Below are 23,297 nucleotides of genomic sequence, written 5' to 3' on the forward strand. Positions count from 1 at the left end.
TTCTGTATCAAGGGATCACAAATGTAGTAGCGGACGGGGGGGGGGGGGAGGGGCAGTGTGGGGGGTAACAATAGCAGATGGAGACCAAAAGATGAATACAGTAAGCAGATTCAGAAGGACGTAGGTTGCAGTAATTATTCGGAGGTGAAGAGGCTCGCACAGGATAGAGTAGAATGGAAAGCTGCGCCGAACCAGTCTTCGAACTGAAGACCACAAAAACAGTTTTGCAAAACGGGCAGCACCAACATGAATCTCATGCTATTCTCACTAAATCACTCTTTCACGTGTTTGTTGGTGCCCCGGGTGAAACCATGAAAATATTGTTGCTGTTTCGAAATGCAGCCGTCTAGTAGCAGTCAAAAGGCCCTAATCAATATTGGGGAAGGCGTCACAAAGTTAAAATAACTTAAGCTCATAGCCTCGAGACGAAAAAATGTTGTCCGTGGATTAGCGGGACGGGGTGTTTCCACGCGTAACTTTCACTTTAGGTTGTTTTGTGTGTTCACAATAAATTCCTGGTACTCGACTGAAGGTTGAAGAAACATACAATTCGATAAATTACATTTAATGCTAGCTGCTTGGATTGGTGAAACAGGGAGTACAAATTTTGTGCTGTGGCGGCTGTTATTGTCGTTCCGATATTTGATGTTTATTGAGTAGTTTTTAATTCAGTTTCGCACCCATGTTTACGAACAGGTCTTTAATAAGATGTTTACGTTATGTCCAAATCAAAATGCCACAACGCTCAGTGGCGCGGCAATAGAAGTAATCATATGGCTAACTAAATATGATCCTCATGACAAATTCAACGCGATATACAGTATCTACAAGGGCGATTTATATCCTGAAATTATATTACTTATTACATTACTTAATGAAATTGAAGGAAAATTAGCGAATGATAACAAATATTTCAAATATATTTTCATTAAAAAAATGTCGTACGACAAGTCATACTAAATAAGCAAGCGATCCGGTCAGCAAACAATTTAAAAAGTTGTATTTTATATGCTTTCCTTTCACGTCATCGTAGCATTTATAGTAAGAGAATTATCGGTATGGGTGCAAACCAGAGGGAAGAAAGAGACGGAGTTTCAACATATTTAAATAAAGAAGTAATTTCTCATTTATTTAAACACAAATTTATAACGTTGCACTAGTTATTAAGCTTTTAGAAAGATCCAAAAACCCACATTCAGTGCCAGAAATGCGAAAATACCTTTTTAAATAAATAAATGCATAAATTTTGAAAATTTCGTACTTAGATATATATTTTTTTCACTTCTCACTGATATAAGATACGTCATTTGTCTTTATAACAAAGTTTGCAACTGTAGTCATGGTTGATATGTAACCAAAAAAAGCTGAAAAAGTTAGTAAATGACATTACTCAAACTCGGAGACTGAGTGAAAACATTCAAATAGCTACTGTACCTATCAAGACAGTTGTTTCAGCTGGTTGTCTCATATTAAGTGAAACCGCTCAAACGTGGAGAGTGAGCAGAAATCATGCCCGCAGACACCAGTTTCATTCGACTGAAAAAACTGACCGAACGAAAAAACAGTTGACTGGCCGGCCGGTTGTTAGAACCAATCGGTTGTCCCATCACTATTCTCGTTATGCGAACGTCGTTAGACTTTGTACCGAACATCGCTTGTTACAGTCGAGCACAGTATGAGCACGACGCGTGTGATCAGCGTATGTGATCGTATCCACACAGCGGGGTGTTGTTGCATCGAACTCTTCAGTTTCCCAGGTCTAGGAAGAGCAGGACCTCCCACGTAGCACCTTGTCAAGGGCGCACCGTAGGAAAGAGTTTAACTATTAATTTCGAGTAATAGGATCCAAATTTCTGTTCCCAAACAGATAACAGGCCCCGGCAGCGTATTAATTATTTAATAGGTTCAATGTAGACTGTGATCCACACTGAACCCTGCGATCACGAATGCAGAACACAGAAATGAATGAATTCTGAGCTAATGCCTCTTATGACAGTTAAGTGTCTGCGTGGCCACAGATACATGGACGTGTAAAAATAATGAATGTTTTGTAGTGTAGACAGCACATCTCACGGCTACTTTTTTGAAAAATAAATCTTTGAGCACAAATATCACACTGTCAATTTTGAAACTTTCGCCTCTTACAAAAAAATATCCAGCAAATTGTGAGATTTCTGTATTGTTGAGAAACACAAGGAACTACACACGGAACCGAATGTAAAATTTCATTGCTTCACTTTCATATAGTCTATCATATTTGCATAATATTAGAGTACAATATAGTGATCAAAAACGCACTACACAATCGGAGCTGTAAATGGTGTGACGTTATTGTCTCGTATTGCTAGGGCATGTTAATTCACTTTCCGCCGCTATTTCGTTGTTATTTTAATGAGAATATGGAGCTGTGTGTTTAGAAAGGTATCTTTGCACCTTCCACTCTGTAGTGACCTGTCGCCGGAAACATTTCTGTGGTCTCTTTTGTCTACAGATGGTAGTCTTTCAGTATCATTAGATAAAGAGCGCCTCCGTTGTGGATATGGGCAGTTTTCGGAGAAGGGGGTAGTGAGTGACCCAATTCACGGCTTTTGAAAGCCTGCACCACCTGTGGCCAGTGATTACCGCGGCCACCCTACAATCGCTAAAGAATGATTGAGGACAATATTTTTGACTTTCTGTGTAATCATCAAAGAGTAAGACACCGCAGCAGCAACCGACCAGCGTGGGAAAGTCATTTTCGGTTCATTCTTAAAATTTTTTCAGGCAATGGAATTGCGCCTCTTTAGACAGTGTTTCTTGGCGCATAAGGCTGACCAGTTGTGAAGACATTGCTTCGGCTCAGTGCCCACTTTATTTTTAAAAATGTGCGCCCTGTCTGCAAAAGGAGGGAAATTACATGTGCTTTCCCTGCTTTTTCAAGAATTTAGCAGCAATTCTCGCCCATTACATTGGCAACAGCTTACAGTCGTACGTTCCATGTGGAGTTTTTTGAAATGAGGAGTTTTAAAGGGTCAAGTACTTTAGAATCAATTGACGACCAGGTACTGGAGAGATAGCGTCGTAGTGGCCACCTGGTGTTGTTCGGCGCACTTTGTTGTTATTGGGGCAACGTAAATTCGCAAATTGCGGTAGCGCGATTCACATTCTGAGCAACTAACTTACTTCTGTGTTTCTAATACGCAGCATATATTGCTCATTTGATTTATTGCAAATTGTAGTTCTTGGGTACTTTAACTCTGAATTCGCAAGCTGCACAGATGGGGATCTTGGTGTTTTAATCTCCTTAGAGTTCTTCAGGTAAATTTTGGTACCTCCCACAGTATCAGCATAAAACGTATTATTTACTTAATAGCTACGAACACCGTCAAAGGACACTCGAAGCACGAAAAACAATAAAAACGTTGGTTGGAATAATTAGTTCTAGGACACGTTGATAAACGCCAATTGCAGCGTTCTAATATCTCGAAAACCTGCTTGCCAATAGACACACCGTTCGAGCAGACAGTATTTGTACAGCACCCTGCTGGCAGCATGCAGCGCGTCACCGTATCGCTCCCTTATTGTGTCACAGTGGTTTGAGGATCAACTCACGAACTTGAGGGTGTGTATTTCTGCCCACAAGTCATTTGGCTTCAGTCCTTTTAAAGGCATCTGGCACGCTATGGGGAAGATTGTGTGAGGCTCTGGTTCACCACCAAACAATCACCGAAGACGTTGGAAAAATACATAATAACTCTACAACTACGAATCGTAGCCGATCATGTGGGTGAATGCGTGAAACATGATCGTATATGGCATTGGAACCTTAATGTCGGATGTGTCAAAGAAATGATTTTCCGCTTCCATACAGCGCATTTGAAGAATGATAATTTTGCATTTCTGGACTTGGGCAACTTGAAAGACAAAATTGATCTTCCTGAATTTCACAAGTACAGAGCTGAAGAATGCTTCTCTGTTCGTAGTACTTAAAAGATCTGGTTGGGGATCTGACCAGACATGACCGTATAGCAGCTGGGCTGACTCATCGTCGCGGTGTAACAGATATTGTGCTGTCCCGATGGGGTTTGGGTATACTATGCCTCCAATACGTCTGTGAGCTCACTGAAGTTGATGGATATCTGAACAAAATGGCTCTGAGCACTATGGGACTTAACTGCTGTGGTCATCAGTCCCCTAGAACTTAGAACCACTTAAACCTAACTAACCTAATGACATCACACACATCCATGCCCGAGGCAGGATTCGAACCTGCGAACCGTAGCGGTCACGCGGCTCCAGACTGTAGCGCCTACAACCGCACGGCCACTCCGGCCGGCGATATCTGAACAACTTGTAGACTGTGTGACTAGGGTTCTTTGAACATCCAACATTCCTTGAGATGGAGATGTGAACTATTATAAAAGTTGAGGAACTTGTGCCAACTGTGTGGAGAAAATTGCGCGAGAAAATTTTGAAAATTTGAAGTCCAAACGAAATAATAAGTTTATTAGTCTAGCCTCTGAAAATTGCAATCAAAAATGGGACAGTCGATCGTGTTACTCTCTTCCAACGTGTTTTCACTGCCGGTCAACCTGAGAATTGTTCAAATCTGAACTTGCGCCCTTTCCATAGCGTCTTCTAACTGGGGACGGTATCCGCAGAAGCACAAAGTCTGTGTTGTTCGCAGCGTTCGCTCCAGTACACGATTAAGTAGATCTTGAGATGCGCAGATGTGCTGTAATAGATGGCACACACTTTCTACACTAAGTTGTACGGGAAACGACTACAACAGCCACGTTTCAGAGTGCAATATATGTGTGAACTACGTACGAAAAGTATGCAAGTACGGAAGTAGCGCCATAGTAATTTTTGATGTATTCTAGCGACGTCCGTTAGCAAAGCACCAAAGCAGTTGGTTTTACTGCACTCATTCAAAAACTTTGTCTTGCCCACAACAGTCGTTGCAGATATTTTTTATCCAACAGCACCAACAAAAGGAACTTATTTCAGTGTCGATAACTGAAATGGCTGCAAAGGGCTTTCTGGTTAACTGGGGAATCGATGATTCCGTGTAATGACAATGAACACGCTGTCTCAGAGGCTGCTGACTTCGGTAGTGCTGTCATCAGAAGTAAAAATGTAGATATCTTGGTATTGCAGAAAGCATTAGTCTGGTCTCAAAACAGCATCTATTCACGTCCAGTCCACAGGATATTAATTTCCTTCATGCAGCAAGCGATTGTGAAAGGCCAGACTCAACATTACGCCAAATTTATGAAGCGGGGGAAAGATTTCTTGTGACGTTGTACGGTGGAGATATGAATAGAGATCTTTGTCACAGACAGTTTACAAAATTGGTGGCAGATTCCAACTTGCAACGCTTCCACCTAGTCGAGACGCTGCCCATTATCACTCTTTCAGTACCTACCTACAGGTATGGTCTTCGCTAGTTAGTGGTAGATTCCATCAGTTCGTTGCTGGACACTTAACGAGAGAAGGGATGATTCCCATCACAGCAATGAAAATGGAAATTTCATTTTCCTTCCCAAAAATCATTTTTTTTCCAAATGTACGTAAGGGTGTAGCATAGGGCCTGCAGCTGCAAAAGAAGCACGACTCCGGTTCTCCGCTATTTGCAAACGCAGGTATCCAGAATTCACTCGAACCGAACCTCAATACTGAGGGTGTTGGCGGGGATTACGGACGACGGGGAAGCACTAACCGACAAAATCATCGCTAAGGAGGAGGCAAAAGTTGATGCACAATTTGGGTTATCTTGTAGATCGAAGGGATCAAGGCGTTAACTTTTTGTGTATTCTGTTGGATGGTATTTTCATTCACAGTAGTTTTAATTCTGTAAATATTCCTTTAACTTGTAAGAAATGGCATCGTATAATAGGTAATCGGAAATTTTAGTAAAATATGCATTGTACAGGTCAAAAATTGTACCCACTGCAGGCGGGGAGGGGGCGGGGGGAGGGATTTCGTGCTTGCTAAACGTTGACAGAAATACCTACCAAGGAAAACTTGCATTTTTTTCTGTTTTTAAGCAGACCTAGAAGAAACGAGCATCATGTTGGCGAAAGGGGCGCGGGAGGCGGGGGGTGGGGTTGGGGGAAGTTTCATGATGTTAGGCGTTGACCATTAGAGGCACCGTGTATTATCCTTTTTTAAAAAAGTTGTGCAGTTACGATTAAAGTCCTTAAACCTCTCCTTTATGCAGTTCTTTTGATAATTTTCTTTCCTTTTAATCTCTATATCTTTGGTAGTATGTGGAATAAAAATTACGTTTGATCAGTGAAAATTAAAGAAAATTTTATACTGTGTAAGATAGGCCTGCGTGCTTTTTGTAGCAGGGCGCAAGGGAAAAATATTGTAGATAAACAACTGAAAAAAGAAAATGCCGTAATTTCCCATTTTTTCGGCTCCCTCCAAGTTAGCACAACGTTCTCGACGTTGGAAACTTGGATTCTGTGCTACATACCACCTACATATAACGTAGTAAACGTTTATAAAATTTGGATCTGTTGTAAGGTCCATTGAACCTGCTGACAGGACTGTCTGGTGCAGTCAGTAATCACAAGGGCGCAGAAGATCACTCCGTTGCTAGATAAGTCACATTTACGTTTTCCTTAATCTCGGTAACGAGAAGCATAGAAGTATCCTTTATCTCGACGTAATCGTTGTTCGGTAGAAGACCGGACGGATTAAGATGCAGTAAATTAGATTACTCAGCCGGATTCGCAGGTTAACAGAGGGAAGTCCCCACAGGCTTATCTGTCCTCGTATAGGGTGATAAAGGCAGTGCGCTGGTAAATTTCGAGTGAACCTTGTCAACAGAGTTCCCTCAGATAATAGAACAACTATAATACTCGCAGTAGCTACCAACAGACTTCTGTTCGTTGAATTCATGTTACCATACTAGTGTCAGGTGTTAATAGTGAGTAATTTTACTTTAGATACCAAGAGGGATTTAGAATCTTTGAAGTTGTCGAACTGTGTAGTTGCATATAATGTGAACTCGTCATGTGATCTACTTTAATTAATGTACTGATCAGCATTTTAATGTATAACTTGACCCATACCACATCCCTGAGTTCCCCTTCATGAAGAGATCTATATAAAATGACGAATGAATGAATGAATGATTACTATGAAGAAATATTTGTTAGAAGATTTCTCTGAAGGAAGTATCTGCAGGTAGTGTAGAGTACCAGAATTGGTTTAAAATGATTAACGTAGGACATCGAATAAAAATGAATAAAATAATGCCTAGGACTGGAGTCCTGGAAAAACGTTATATGACAGCAACACAAAATATCTTTTAATTAATAAGAGTACACCCGGAAGAATGCAGAACGGTCTGATTCATTATACCACACAAAAACGTTATGAATCTCCATGAGGTCTTTCCCTTTGATGGATATATTTTTGAACTGTAGCGATAACTGACATGGAAATGAGCTATGTGCAACTGATACAAATGAGATTGTCACTAAGTACCGCTTCTGTGATTCTATCAGAATGCTTTTGGGCAAAATGAGGTACGACGCTGAATGGTGGGTGTGGCAGGTCTGAAATGAAAACTCCGCAACATCAGAAATCTTCCATTTCGTAAGTAACCAAGTTACGGATGGTTGGAGAGTGACCTTGCTTTTAACGCAATGAAGGAAGAACGGCTTAAGTTTAATGTCGTGTCGACATTCGTATCATTATATAACACCCCACCGGTTGCTTGTCCGATTTTTGCGTGTGTTCGCCCCTGACAAATAACTTACAGAGAAATTGGGAGTGGAACCGTAGGCAAAAATGGATAACGCTAGATTTAAATGTGGCCCTGTCACCCCTAATTAATCTGTGGTGGTAGTGTTGACGATAAATCACACATATTTTTACTTCCAAACATGAACGCTCACGAACACTTAGGGTGTTCAATGACATCAAACACATACACAAAAATAAAATAAAGCAAAAGCGTGAATTCAGGATCAACTACTGAAAGTTAAGGCTCTACTGAATCACAATAATTTTATTATAACCTTCAGATCAATGCTGAAAAAAACACAATGAACAATTTACAAATTATCCTCCTAACTGGCATTGGCAGTAACTGTGTTAAAATCGGTCCAAAACGCGATCTCTTATAACATATATACGAAGAACCACTACACTCCAAAGTACTGCGAAACCTCTGTGGAAATAGCAATTGCAATTGATCCCACTATTTAACGTTACTCCTAACACAGGCCGAAGCGGGAGCGATCTCACCGTAATATTCCTGTTGTAGCGGCGGTCTCCGACGGCGACGGCGCGGCCGTGCGATCGGTGTGTGGCGTCTCGGAAAGTACGAGTACAATCCTACAGTATTCGAACACCAGACTGCTCTCCATAAACTTCTCTAATTGCGACAATGTTTTCGTCAGCAATGAGCTGGCGTGGCTAACGTCCTCTCAGAACGAAAGACCAAGAGGGGAGACGACTTGGGTAACGTCCTCTCAGTACGAGAGCCCAGAATGGAAGACCGCTACCGAGAGTCCAGTAAGATCGCTCTTCACCTTTCTTTTCTCACCTCAACTTTTACCGAGCGAATCATATCACTAGAAGCTCTCAAAATACTCGCTTGCCAGTTCCAACAAATGTACGGCCTGGGAATAGAACTCTTTTTCCACAACTCTTTTATTTCTACAAAATTTCACAAGTAAACTCCGCCCTCGCCGGCTGGGAAGAACCACAGCTGTGGGCAATAACACGTTCACTGTTAGTTTTCTCCCAAGAGACTACTCGACATTTTCCCGGTAAGATTCCCCGTCGTAGCGAACACAGATTCTTGCATTGAAAGTTTGTTATTCGGAACTCCTGGCCTAGCCCACTTGAGTTAATCGAAGGCGTAAAATTAGTGGGACATAGGAGAGAGCACGCACAGGAAAGCCTGTCCAGCTATCAACTGCTCTGTTTTGGTAAACACTTGAACACTTGCAGCCGCACATCCCTCAGAGGTTGGCGACCGCTGTGGCTTCTCTAAACGGATTACAGAAATCCCCCAGTTCACCATTCATACCGTTAGGCTGTGGCCTTCGGCGGCTAGGCGGGGACGTAGCCGAGCTCTGTCTCGCGTACTGCCTTTCCGCAAAATCTTATAATTACAAAATCGTGGTATTCTCGCGTGCCGATGCGTTTCCACATAGATTTCCTACACCGTAATTTAGAGTATTACTCCAACAAAACCTAATGTATCACGTTAAATGGACTCATGTAAGGTGCAAGGCCGTTGCCACCTTACAATTAGAGGCAGAACACAGGCTCTAGTGAACAAGAAGAGAGATGGAAATCGGCCATAGTCTTTTTGAATCAATCAGACTGTCGTTAACATCTTGAGATATTGAAAAACCAAGGATATTCTAAGTATGACAGTCGAACGATGATTTAAGCCTCGCTGCTCAAGAATACTGCTTCGAAGGCGTGCATCGAAGTTCGACCCGCGAGTTTGATCAGAAACTGCTGTCACAGACCACCAATAAGTACTTTAAAAGTCTGTATTTATGATAGCACAAGTCTGTTCTTCGAGAGGAGCCTGAAACTTGTTTCCTTAGGTGAACTGCAGTAGATAGTGTAACATCATCGTGTCGAGCGACGAACCACATCGCAGATGCTGGTAGCCCAGTTAACCTGTATGATCCTGACAATACCAGGTGGTCAGTCATTCAGTGTGTTCAACATGGCAGAGGCGGTGTATGGTAAGGTTCGTTTTCACTTGTTTCACTTCGTAGAGCGAAGATAATTCAAGCTTATCAGGCAATAAATAACTATTCTCTGCCGCAGCAAAGTTTCGGATCTGATCTTTTCCATTTTAATATGAGACTGTTGCTCTGTAAGAGCGAAGTCACATTTAAGTGATATGAGGGAATGCAACGTAATAAAATCGAACGACTGAGTTTTAATGAGACTGAATAGCATCTAAACGAGACCATTACATAATAATTATAGGTGTTTTCGATATTTTGCAGCAAAAGCAAATATATGTCTCCAGGGAGAAACATTAGGAAAAGTGCACAATATCAATTATGAACACAATCTTTGTTTTTCAAGATTTTGGAGTAAACATTCTGTGTAGAACTATAGAGAAGGCAAAGACATGACTGTTTTGTATCTGTTGACTTGGTTGTGCATTCAATAAATTCCTAATCATGTGGCGGCAAGAAGGGTTTATATGTAGACGGAAAGAAAAAACACGTATTATTAGGCACGTTGGAACCAAGGAGTCACGTCAGAGATGGTAATCTACTGATGGAGCAGAACCGCGATTAAAAATCACTTTCGTTTTTAGCCAGTCGGCACTGAGAACGGCACAGACAACCAAATACACCAACGGAACAGGCAGATAGAAAACTGTCTCTTTGTCTACGCTATAGCTTTCATGCACTGACGGCTAAAATATATCCACATAGCGGTCATCAGGGAATCCCAGCTATGACTAATGCTTGATAAACAGATTCGTAAGACAGGGCTCAAGACAAGCATACATATATGAAGAAAGATATATGTGCTCTGCTCATAAAACCGATATTATTTCGTTCCAACGGAAGTCTAAATTTTTCTTAATTTTTATCCGTACAAGCAGCTGTGCACAAGATCGCATCTGACCTATCTATTCATCGTTAGTACCAGGTGTCGTTAAACAGTTGCAATTATGTTGAAATTTTAAATAACGAGTAGATAACAATCGCTGCAGTTTCATGTAACTGAAATCTAATCCTATTCTTGTTTGTATGTAAACCTTTACGTTAGGTGCCATACTGAAGGATATACTACTGTTGCACTTTTGTTTTCATTTTCTGTAAAGTAACACATGTTGATACGTAATCAGCATATATCTACTGAGATTCAGAATGCTATATCTACGAATTAGTAGCAACTACCACTGTACTCAGCTGTATTATTCGTGAATATCTTTTATGCTGATTTCACAAGGTGTAGTCTCATTCGATTTATTTAGACTAATAGTCGATTAAGAATCATTTTAATCCCTATTTTGAGGATCAGACCATAATGAGAAGCGCGTATTAATGCTCAGTTCAATCACAGTTACATCGTTGACTATTGTAAACGTCCAAATTACGTGATCATCAATATATCTAAACTTAAAAACCAACCGCTGCATATCAACCAAACTCAATCAATTCTGCACCGACCAACCGCTTAAGGACTTTGATTTACCTAAAGTATTTTACAATACTTAACGTTACAGCTTCTCCTTCAATTATAAATTAACGTCGACCATGTAAACCAAAGAGAGAATTTAACACTGCGTCAATTTTACTCGACACTGATTAATTTCTGTTTTGTTTCAATGCAAACTAAATGTCTTTTCTATCTTCTCCACTTTATTTTCCAAAATATAGCCTATGAAGTATTACTGTAAATATTAAATAGCTGTAAGGCTAATATGTTCCCTTCTTTATTCCTTTTTATGCATAAAAGTCCACTAAAATAAAGTTTTCTAGCTAGACGTAATACTAAATAACTGCATCTCTGAACTTTGTTTCTTTAGAACTTATTGAAGTTTCGTTTCTTGACGTTAAATTTATTACTGTTTTCTTTATCGGATTCAAGTTACTTTAGGGATAATTCTATCATATTTGAATAATATTCACTAACTTCTTAATTCAGGTTAACTTATCGAAGCTTTATTCGCATTTTAGTGTACATCTAAAATTGACATCAGTTCTCTGTTCCCCAGTACACCGATGTAAAATAATAATAATAAAAAAAATGCAAACAAGAAACCTAAGTTTCACCACCCCTTGGGACCCTGAAGTTAAAAAAATTCAAGCAAAATTAAGCCTCTTCAGGTTTTGGCGAATCGCATCCCACTATCGTTTCCTAATTTAATGGTGACTTGCCACTTCAAAGTAGAAAGTAATGATAATACTGTGACGTGCTTGCCCAAATGATTCCAATGATTTACAGTGTATCGTTACGGGAAATGTCTTAATCGTTGACGCGCAGTCCACACCGTATGACCAAATATAGCTTTTTCCCGAGATTCTTTAGTATCTGTCGAGTCAAATACGTTACAAATTGAGCCACTATCGCTCAGTGCAACCACAAATGAATTCTGTACACAAACATCACATGATGCTGTTAGTATGCAAATCTTCCAAATAAACACAGCAAACCCTCGATTCCCTCAGAGTGTGCTAACCACATATACCAAAACACAGCAACATATAATTTCCTCTGCGTTTGCTGCACAGGAACGCTAGCCAAAATGTACGGAGCAATTCTTATCAGTACTTGACGGTAAATCCAATCTCAGCAATAAGTGTTTGGTCTGAGCAAAGTCCTCTCTGTGAAACATTTCCATTATGCAACGAATTATTTAAGGCTTCTCTTTACACCATTACCTAGCCAGATCTTCCTGACTAGCAAATCAGTGATTGACATTGGGAACCAATAGATAACAATTAATATGCGGAAGCTCGCAGAGCTAAATTAATCAAATATCGGGCCAGTACCCAAATTCTGTTACTACTGAGAGCTCCATCACTCCATTGCGACTATCCATCCTGCAGTGTATCACTATAACTGACAGCACGACGGATACACTGAGAACTCCCCAGAGTGAACTTGATTGTCCAGCACGACTCCTTCACTATAACTAATCATAAGACCCACGATAAACAAATTTGGAACGATTTATGCAAGCAAAATTGCAGCGATACCATTACTTTTAACAATTACATCATTATTTTAAATGCCCGTCGCATCCTCTTCTCGTGGCCAGCTTCCACTATTGTAGCATCTTTGCTGCTCGAACTGCTGTTACTGCCGGCCTCCGACGCAGGTAATATCTTTGCCGCTTGAATCATTAATATAGGTCATAGCTTCTGCACTGGCATTCTACAACACATTTTAAATAATCACATATAAAGAAAATTATAATAATAAACGTTGAATAGTCTACCCATATCATCGTAAATCAAGCTGTTGCACCAATAAGTTAAGATTACGAAACTACCGTGATGACAGCTATAATATACAAATTTTTCTTCGATCCTTCTCAATATGGGAGTGCTGTAGTAACATCTCTGCTGTTATGTTACTTCATAAAATCCGAGTTCAACACGTGAACCGTATATCATATTCTCCGTAAAATATCATAGTCATACAAAGTTTCTTTTACTTCAATATACAAACACTTGAACGTTTTGGTGTAATGTCTGAAGTAATATAGAAGTCATAAAGTAAACTAACCGGCGGTACATATACTAAAAAATTGGAACGATACAGAGAAGATTAGCATGGCCCTGCGAATGGATGACACGCAAAATCGTGAAGCGTTCCACATTTTTTTCCATACAGAACGCAGCATGTCATTCTCAATGGAGAGAAGTCTTCCGAAGTAAGTGTGATTTCAGGTGTGCCGCAGGGGAGTGTCGTAGGACCGTTGCTATTCACAATATACATAAATGATCTTGTGGATGACATCGGAAGTTCACTGAGGTATTTTGCAGATGATGCTGTGGTGTATCGAGAGGTTGTAACAATGGAAAATTGTACTGAAATGCAGGAGGATCTGCAGCGAATTGACGCATGGTGCAGGGAATGGCAATTGAATCTCAATGTAGACAAGTGTAATGTGCTGCGAATACATAGAAAGATAGTTCCCTTATCATTTAGCTACAAAATAGCAGGTCAGCAACTGGAAGCAGTTAATTCCATAAATTATCTGGGAGTACGCATTAGGAGTGATTTAAAATGGAATGATCATATAAAGTTGATCGTCGGTAAAGCAGATGCAAGACTGAGATTCATTGGAAGAATCCTAAGGAAATGCAATCCGAAAACAAAGGAAGTAGGTTACAGTACGCTTCTTCGCCCACTGCCTGAACACTGCTCAGCAGTGTGGGATTCGTACCAGATAGGGTTGATAGAAGAGATAGAGAAGATCCAACGGAGAGCAGCGCGCTTCGTTACAGGATCATTTAGTAATCGCGAAAGCGTTACGGAGATGATAGATGAACTCCAGTGGAGGACTCTGCGGGAGAGACGCTCAGTAGCTCGGTACGGGCTTTTGTTAAAGTTTCGAGAACATACCTCCACCGAAGAGTCAAGCAGTATATTGCTCTCTCCTAGGTATATCTCGCGAAGAGACCATGAGGATAAAATCAGAGAGATTAGAGCCCACACAGAAACATACCGACAATCCTTCTTTCCACGAACATTACGAGACTGGAATAGAAGGGAGAACAGGTAGAGGTACTCAAGGTACCCTCCGCCACACACCGTCGGGTGGCTTGGGGAGTGTGGATGTAGATGTAGATGTAGATGAAGAGCAGCTTTTTCCCCCCAATGACACTAACAACGCCTTTTCTTGAATCTCTCCTGATGAAATCACTTCTTAAATTAATAAATCTAAAAATAGTGATGGAAGATATGACAATGTTGGAATTTTTGAGATAGCTTTGCGTTTATCGAAAGGAAGCCTACCAATCCCATATCTCGACAGGCGGTGGTAAACGTTGATTCCACAGGTAGCGGCCCTTCTATCGGGTATCGTAGCCGGTGGCAAGGTTCAAAGTCTGCTTTATGTTACGGCGGCTCTTGTGCCAAATGGCCGCACCCCGTGACTCAACAAGTACGGAAACTTGGCGCGTCTGTGTCAACAACGCCATCCGGCTCTTTATCACCATGAGGACTTTCAGAGCGATGGGCGTGACGCAACGTCTACGACGTCACGATTATGTAAACAGAATGCGTTACGTGTTCCTGCAGATGAGTTCCATAACTTCCATATCAGGAAAAAAGATCTGCTCTTGCGTTTTAGATAATTCATTTTAGAATATGATACAAATCCCATACCTTGTACCTCGAAATATTTGCATATTGGAATGTAACGACTGTGAGTTCCTCCAAACGAGAGTTATATACGAAAAACACGAAGTAACATTGGCGAGATCAAGTATTAAACAATTTATCTTTGAGACAAGTATATATTATATGCCTTCAGATACCCTTACTTGTGAACTATACGGGGTAGACAGAAACAGTCTGGAAAGCTTGTAAGAGTGTTGCAGGGAAAATACGTTGCGCCGTTCCCGAGTAAATTAGCATTGAAGTTAGCCAATCAGGCCGTTGCCCGCGCAAATTCATGCGGCCCGCCAGTGGGAGTGTCGCCAAACACGTGTTTCTTTTGGTTTCCTTAAACTGAACAAAAATTTTTGTAGTGCATTAGTAAGCATCGAACCCAAGCCAAAGGCTGAGCAGTCTTGTGCGCCATTATCTACGCTATGAGAAGAAGAGACACTGATTATATCTGGCGGGCCGCTTGAATTTGCGCGCGGAACGGCGTGATTGGCCAACTACAATGCTAGTTAACTCGGATACGGCGCAAGTATCGATTTTTTTTGTAACTGTTATTTGTTAGTATATCCTACTACCCTAGAACACCCTTACAAGCTTTTCAGACTGTTTCTGATCACCCTGTGTACTCGCGGTCGGCCGGTTTAGCCATGGGAAACTCCATGGCGGGAACCTTGTCTGACATAGTCATTAATCATATTGCAGATTCTTTTGAGAAATTTAAACACAAAGCTGATTAAGTCATTTACTACAAACCTTGTGTCGATGACAGAACAATAAACATGGGCTCTAAAGTACATACCTTGAAAACTATGAGCACTTGTTCGTTTATGAGAACAGTGAATAATGAAGGTTTCGCTAAAGGCATTTGAATCAGTGTATTGAGCATTTATTTGAAAGTAACCTGTTTATGAGTAGCCGGTGTAATCAGGAGTACCGCTTTTTATTAACCTGCTTTGGTCAAATACAAAAGTAACTTACACCACTGAGTAATTCATAATTACTCCATTAGCCGTGATAAATGATATGTGTTTGAAGTTTTTTATTTCTTTTTTTAAAATTAGACTGCCATTGGTCGATTGAAAATTTTCCTCTTCCATCCTATCACATACTAGAAAAAGTTTATTGTCATTGTGTAGCATAGATTTACTTTTACCAAAGAATTACGATACGTGAAATGTCGTCGATGTATGCCCATGTTGGGATGTGGGTAAGTAATAATATGATCTCGTCGAACTGCGCTTAAGAGAAAGAATGACACTATTATTCCCATTCACTAGATACACACACTTTTTCTCTACAGAGATCAGTAATTTTATCAGTCTTGGAGTCGATCAATTAATCAGTTCCGCAGTAACAAAACAGTGTCACAGCGCAATATATCTTGCTGGTACTCCAAGAGTACTTTACGACAATTTCACAGCATCTGACTTTTTTTCCTCTGTTAGCAGTGTGTTGGTTCCGCCTATACGCATCCACCAACATCATGATTAGGACCAACTGCACAGGCGAATGCCGATTCACTTTAACAGATGATTCTGGTAAAATTTTATCTGAGGAATAGAAGAATCTAGTTATAATACCCAAAATTCACACGTATTATAAAAATGAATGTATGTATGTACGCATGTATGTTCCACATCTCCTCCTAAACCACTCAACCGATTTCAAACAAACCTGGTACTTGCATCACTTACTGTCTGGGAAGAATCGTTTTGGGTTTAAGAACCATCTACCTGAGGATTAAAAAGCAATGTAGCACATGACTCGCGAATATCGATACTTTAGTCACCCAGTATTTGAGAATGAGAGCATTTAGAGACTTGCAACAAACTTTACACATAATTTCAAACCTTAACGAAACTTTCTCTTTATGACGAGGGCCACCACAAAATGATGAGAGGAAAACAGTTTACTTCTGACTACATTTTCGCTGCTTATGCAGTAAAACCCCCGCATGAAGCATGACATTTTAATTTATTACTACTTTACTACTCACTGTATTCGCAACACATTTTTAAAGTAGTATTCACATATACCACTGAATACACCAGAAAAAGTATAGCATTGTACGACGCATTGTTCACTATGACATCGTAAACTGGAGCTGCAAGAAAGTGAAGCTGTAATGCGAAATACATATGAAATATGTGTAAAAACACGTGTAAAATATGTTAAATATATGTCAAACGTATCTGACATGCATCTAAGCGCGACAAAGACACGGGTAAAAAAAGGCTATCATAAACCCCAGGAACGATTTCAACAAAATTTGGTACACATGTTAGTTACAGTCTGGAAAGAAACACTGCGGAGGTAAGAACCATCAGCCCCCTATTAAAGTGAGCGTGATAGCTTGGAGGGAGAAGGGGACGGCGGAGATGGACGGACAGCGATGCGGCGGGGTGGGGAAGGGGGGGGGGAAGGAGAATATGGCACAGACAATAGGAGGACGGTATGGACAGAGAGAGGGGAAGGGGAAATAGACAGAGAGAGGAGAGACGAAAGAGAAGCAGATGGACAGAGACAGGGGGAGGAAGAGATAGGCAGAGAGAGTGAGGAGGAGGAGATGAACATTTAGAGGGGAGAAGGTAATGGATAGAGGGAAAGGGAAAAAGAGGTGGAATTACAGGGGGGAGGAGGTAATGAACAGAGGGGGGTGGAGCAGATAGATTGATTGAGGGAGGGGGAGGAGCAGATAGATAGAGAAACGCACAGGAGGGGATGGACAAAGAGTGGGTCATGGAGGAGGTGAACAGAGAGGGGGTGGAGGAGATGGGCAGAGATGGAGTAAAAGAGGAGATCGACAGGAAGAGGGGGGGCGAGAAGATTGACTAATAGACGATTAGAATAAATAGATATCTGGGCAACACCATGTACTTAGCTATAATCTTCTAATTTGACAGTTACAGTGGATGGTTGCAATGCACTCGCCCGATTACAGATTTCTGGTGAGTATTGGCCACTTGTGAGGCTTGTCATGCGTCAGTCGTTGCTGGAAGAAATGCAGATGTTAGCTGTACTGTATACCACGCTACTCTCTGCATTTTATAGCTGACTTGCGAGACACTGGTGGAAGATCGTATTGGCGGCCACGTCTCCCAATACTTAACACTAGACACAGGAGATACAGTTCAAAGAGAGGAGAAATGTAGATGTACAATGTGAAAATTCATTTATTTGATGTAATAACTCTAGATATTTCAAGAAGACCTTGAACTTTCAAACACGGTACCCTAGACGACACGATCACAGTGAGTCGTGGGCAGTCAAGTACAACTATAAAGATTACCGAAATGACAGCTCTCGCCTCTGTGGCTAGAAAAAGGGAGTGAATTCTTCATTTTGCAAAGTGGATTTAGTTAATTTCGTCACAAAGCAAAATCGCAGGAAATTCAGTATTGGTCGGAGTGCACCCACTCGCACACGCAGTTTTGAACTGTTCTCGACTACCAAGAAGTTACAGAGAGTATGATTGGTATGAACGATGAGCGCAAAAGGCGGTTCTCAGTTTGACAGTAAGAATATATTTGCCTCAGACTGCAATTAAATAACCTTCTGAGCCAAATTTATCCTTACATCCAGTTTATCATACGACTGCGTTTCCACGACTCCGTCACCGAGGGGAAGTTTAAATACCGTTCCCGATCCTTTAGTAGTCATGTGCATAGCTGCGGCAGACTCCAGCTATTTTCTGCGGTCACCTCACATAGGTCGGAGGGCCATAGCGAAGATGTAACACAAGCCACTTTTTTTTTATTGAACCTCAGCTTTGTTATACCTTCTGTCATGTTCACATCCTTATCTGTTTTGTATTTTTGATCATTTCATACCGTGATTAAAACCAGCTACTACTGGTGCAGAGCACTGAGAGACCTGAGTCGAAACAAGGCCCCGGGAGTAGACAACATTCCATTGGAACTACTGACGGCCTTGGGAGAGCCAGTCCTGACAAAACTCTACCATCTGGTGAGCAAGATGTATGAGATAGGCGAAATACCCTCAGACTTCAAGAAGAATATAATAATTCCAATCCCAAAGGTAGTAGGTGTTGACAGATGTGAAAATTACCGAACTATCAGTTTAATAAGTCACAGCTGCAAAATACTAAGGCGAATTCTTTACAGACGAATGGAAAAACTGGTAGAAGCCGACCTCGGCGAGGATCAGTTTGGATTACGCAGAAATGTTGGAACACGTGAGGCAATACTGACCCTACGACTTATCTTAGAAAATAGATTAAGGAAAGGCAAACCTTCATTTCTAGCATTTGTGAACTTAGAGAAAGCTTTTGACAATGTTGACTGGAATTCTCTCTTTCAAATTCTAAAGGTGGCAGGGGTAAAATACAGGGAGCGAAAGGCTATTTACAATTTGTACAGAAACCAGATGGCAGTTATAAGAGTCGAGGGGCATGAAAGGGAAGCAGCGGTTGGGAAGGGAGTGAGACAGGGTTGTAGCCTGTCCCCGATGTTATTCAATCTGTATATTGAGCAAGCAGTAAAGGAAACAAAAGAAAAATTCGGAGTGGGTATTAAAGTCCATGGAGAAGAAATAAAAACGTTGAGGTTCGCTGATGACATTGTAGTTCTGTCAGAGACAGCAAAGGACTTGGAAGAGCAGTTGAACGGAATGGATAGTGTCTTGAAAGGAGGATATAAGATGAACATCAACAAAAGCAAACCTAGGATAATGAAATGTAGTCGAATTAAGTCGGGTGATGCTGAGGGAATTAGATTAGGAAATGAGACATTTAAAGTAGTAAAGGAGTTTTGCTATTTGGGGAGCAAAATAACTGATGATGGTCGAAGTAGAGAGGATATAAAATGTAGACTGGCAATGGCAAGGAAAGCGTTTCTGAAGAAGAGAAATTTGTTACATCGAGTATAGATTTAAGTGTCACGAAGTCGTTTCTGAAAGTATTTGTATGGAGTGTAGCCATGTATGGAAGTGAAACATGGACGATAAATAGTTTGGAAAAGAAGAGAATAGAAGCTTTCGAAATGTGGTGCTACAGAAGAATGCTGAAGATTAGATGGGTAGATCACATAACTAATGAAGAGGTATTGAATAGAATTGGGGAGAAGAGGAGTTTGTGGCACAACTTGACAAGAAGAAGGGGCCGGTTGGTAGGACATGTTGTGAGGCATCAAGGGATCACAAATTTAGCATTGGAGGGCAGCGTGGAGGGTAAAAATCGTAGAGGGAGACAGAGAGATGAATACACTAAGCAGATTCAGAAGGATGTAGGTTGCAGTAAGTACTGGGAGATGAAGAAGCTTGCACAGGATAGAGTAGCATGGAGGGCTGCATCAAACCAGTCTCAGGACTGAAGACGACAACAACAACAACTACTGGTGGAGAAACAGATGGCAACATTTCCGATCACAAGTTTGTCTCGTACGTCCCAGGGAATGTCCTGGAAGAGAAACTACGCAATATTGCTCTGCGGGGTGTATCCTTGAATCTCTCCGCCATGACGCTAAATTCGCCACTTTGGCCGTTTCTCTCCTCGGACTGCTCTGGCAACAGGGCAGTGATCTATCAAATAAGTACTCTACTCTGTCTACTAAAATGCTTTTCTTCACGGCGGCACCAATTTAAAATTACGATAGGTCTCATATTTCGATTAAACTGATTGGAAAATAAGTATATTAAAGATAACTGTTTGGTTACGTAATAATTAGATATGCTAGTTTGCCAATTAGTGCGCACTATTAAAACAAATTACGTTGCATTGGGATTGATCCGGTCTGAGTACAAGGCCTGATATCACTATGCCATATGACCGAAAACAATCAACATATTAGCTAACCTGTCTAGAACCGTGCAGTGAACATTACTTTCAGCGTTATAAAAATTCTGTCTGCTTGCTAGTGAATGACAACATTGTAACTGAATTCAACAATTTTTTTATTTAACCAAAAGTTCACACAGAACCACGCTCCTAGTACACAATGCCAACGTTTCCTGCGGTGACTAATCGCATTCGCTAATCTTTGACTGACAAGTTCTGAAACTAAACGCTGCCGCCAGCAAAGTTTGGGCACCCTAACTCGACATCGCTAATGTATTTAAATTGATTTGTTTGTTGCTTAACAGTTGTTAGAGACTGATAATACCCAAGTTAAACGTTAAATTTCTGTATTGACATTCCAGCAACTACACACATCAAAAAAAGTTTTCCATCACCCCGGTTTTCCAGAACTCCTGAAGATATATGTTCACTGTGGATATTGTACCACAGACCCAGTCCCTTTGACTGTCCAGAGATGTCACTAAACCCGCCCAAAGATGTAAACAACCATGCATGAGCAGCGCCTATTAGACGGAGGGGGTCCGACAGACGATCAGTTCCAATCATTCCACCAGGAAGGAGGTACACGGCTCGTGTTGTCTGTAGTTCAACCATGCCTAGACGGTCAATACCGCAGTTCCATCGCGTCCCCATTGTTACTTTGTGCCAGGAAGGGATCTCAGCAAGGAAAGTGTCCAGGCGTCTCGCAGTGGAGGAGATACAGAGAGACAGGAACAGTTGATGACATGCCTCGCTCAGGCCGCCCAAGGGCTACGACTGCAGTGGTTGACTGCTACCTACGGATTATGGCTCGGAGGAACCCTGACAGCAATGCCACCATGTTAACTAATGCTTTTGGCGCAGCCACAGGACGTCGTGTTACGACTCAATCTGTGCGCAATAGGCTGCATGATGCGCAACTTCACTCCTGACGTCCATGGCGAGGTCCATCTTTGCAACCACGACACCATGCAGCGCGGTATAGATGGACCCAACAACATGCCGAATGGACCGCTCAGGATTGGCGTCACGTTCTCGTCACCGATGAGTGTCGCTTATGCCTTCAACCAGATAATCGTCGGAGACGTGTTTGGAGACAACGTGGTCAAGCTGAACGCCTTAGACACACTGTGCAGCCAGTGCAGCAAGGTGGAGGTTCCCTGCTGTTTTAGGGTGGAGTTATGTAGGACCGACGTACGCCGCTGGTGGTTATGGAAAGCGCCGTAACGGCTGTACGATACGTGAATGCAACCATATCGGCAGCATTCGTCTTCATGGGCGACAATTCGCGCCCCAATCGTGCACATCTTGTGGATGACTTCCTTCAGGATCACGACATCGCTCGACTAGAGTGGTCAGCGTGTTCTCCAGATATGAACCCTATCGAACGACGTGATCCACCAACCACTCTGAGGGATCTACGCCGAATGGCCGTTGAGGAGTGGGAAAATCTGGACCAACAGTGCTTCGATGAACCTGTTAATAGTATGCCACGATGAATACACGCATGCATCAATGCAAGAGGACACGCTACTGGGTATTAGAGGTACCAGTATGTACAGCAATCTAGACCACTACCTCTGAAGTTCTCGCTGTATGGTGGTACAACTTGGAATGTGTGGTTTTCATGAGCAATAAAAAGGGCGGAAATGATGTTTATGTTGATCTCTATTCCAGTTTTCTGTACAGGTTCCGGAACTCTCGGAACCGAGGTGATGCATAACTTTTTTTGATGTGTGTATTTCTTCATATCTTTTTTGACATTCATTGACGCATGGAGCGATTCGCGTTTCGTGTGTTAGTATAGCGCCATTTCTCGCCTCCGGATCTCTGTGTTACTTGCCCAGATAAGGGGGCTTACAACCTCTTGATCCTACTCTTCCCGCAGCGGACACAGCAGGTGTTGCGTATGAATGGTGGACACGTACACAAGCTCTCTGCTGGGAAGAGTGCCGGCTGAAACTGCAAATATTACTCAAACGAGTGTACTGTCAGAATCTTCTTTCTTCTTTGTCTTGTGCCTGTGACCCGCATCAGCACGAAGTCGACATGGTTATTAACGAATTTGGCATGATTAAGAAAAGGGGTGGGCGGCTCCCTTTCCTGTCGCCACCCCGTTACCCCCTGGATGTAATACCGGTATCTGTACCCCAATTATCCGCCGTTAGTGTCACAAATGTAAAAGTGAGCAATTTTTTTAAATGTTTGCGGATCGTGTAACTGATGTGGGACTTGGTTACCGGCCTGGTGTTAACATCCAGGTAGAGTGTATAAGAAAAATGAGGAAGAAAGAAGGTAAACATGAAGATGAAATACCAATGTCAAAGCACCAGCAGAAAGCACCATAGCATGAAAGACACAGGCATGAGTTTGTAAGTGTTTATTGCAAGTAACAATGACAGAGTGATAACAGCAGCCGGCCGGAGTGCCCGTGCGGTTCTAAGCGCTTCAGTTTGGAACCGCGTGACCTTTATGGTCGCAGGTTTGAATCCTGCCTCGGGCATGGATGTGTGTGATGTTCAAATGGTTCAAATGGCTCTGAGCACTATGGGACTCAACTGCTGAGGTCATTAGTCCCCTAGAACTTAGAACTAGTTAAACCTAACTAACCTAAGGACATCACAAACATCCATGCCCGAGGCAGGATTCGAACCTGCGA

General features: G+C 41.7%; 1 non-coding gene across 1 annotated transcript; it reads left to right on the plus strand.

Annotated features, from left to right (window-relative positions):
• The first annotated feature begins 13,221 nt into the window (after nucleotides 1-13,221).
• Nucleotides 13,222-13,331, plus strand: LOC126097014 (U6 spliceosomal RNA). The gene has a single exon (XR_007522083.1). It is a non-coding gene; the product is annotated as a U6 spliceosomal RNA (small nuclear RNA).
• Nucleotides 13,332-23,297: the final 9,966 nt, after the last annotated feature.

The sequence above is a fragment of the Schistocerca cancellata genome, chromosome 1 (genome assembly GCF_023864275.1).
Source record: "Schistocerca cancellata isolate TAMUIC-IGC-003103 chromosome 1, iqSchCanc2.1, whole genome shotgun sequence".
Lineage (NCBI taxonomy): Eukaryota > Metazoa > Arthropoda > Insecta > Orthoptera > Acrididae > Schistocerca > Schistocerca cancellata.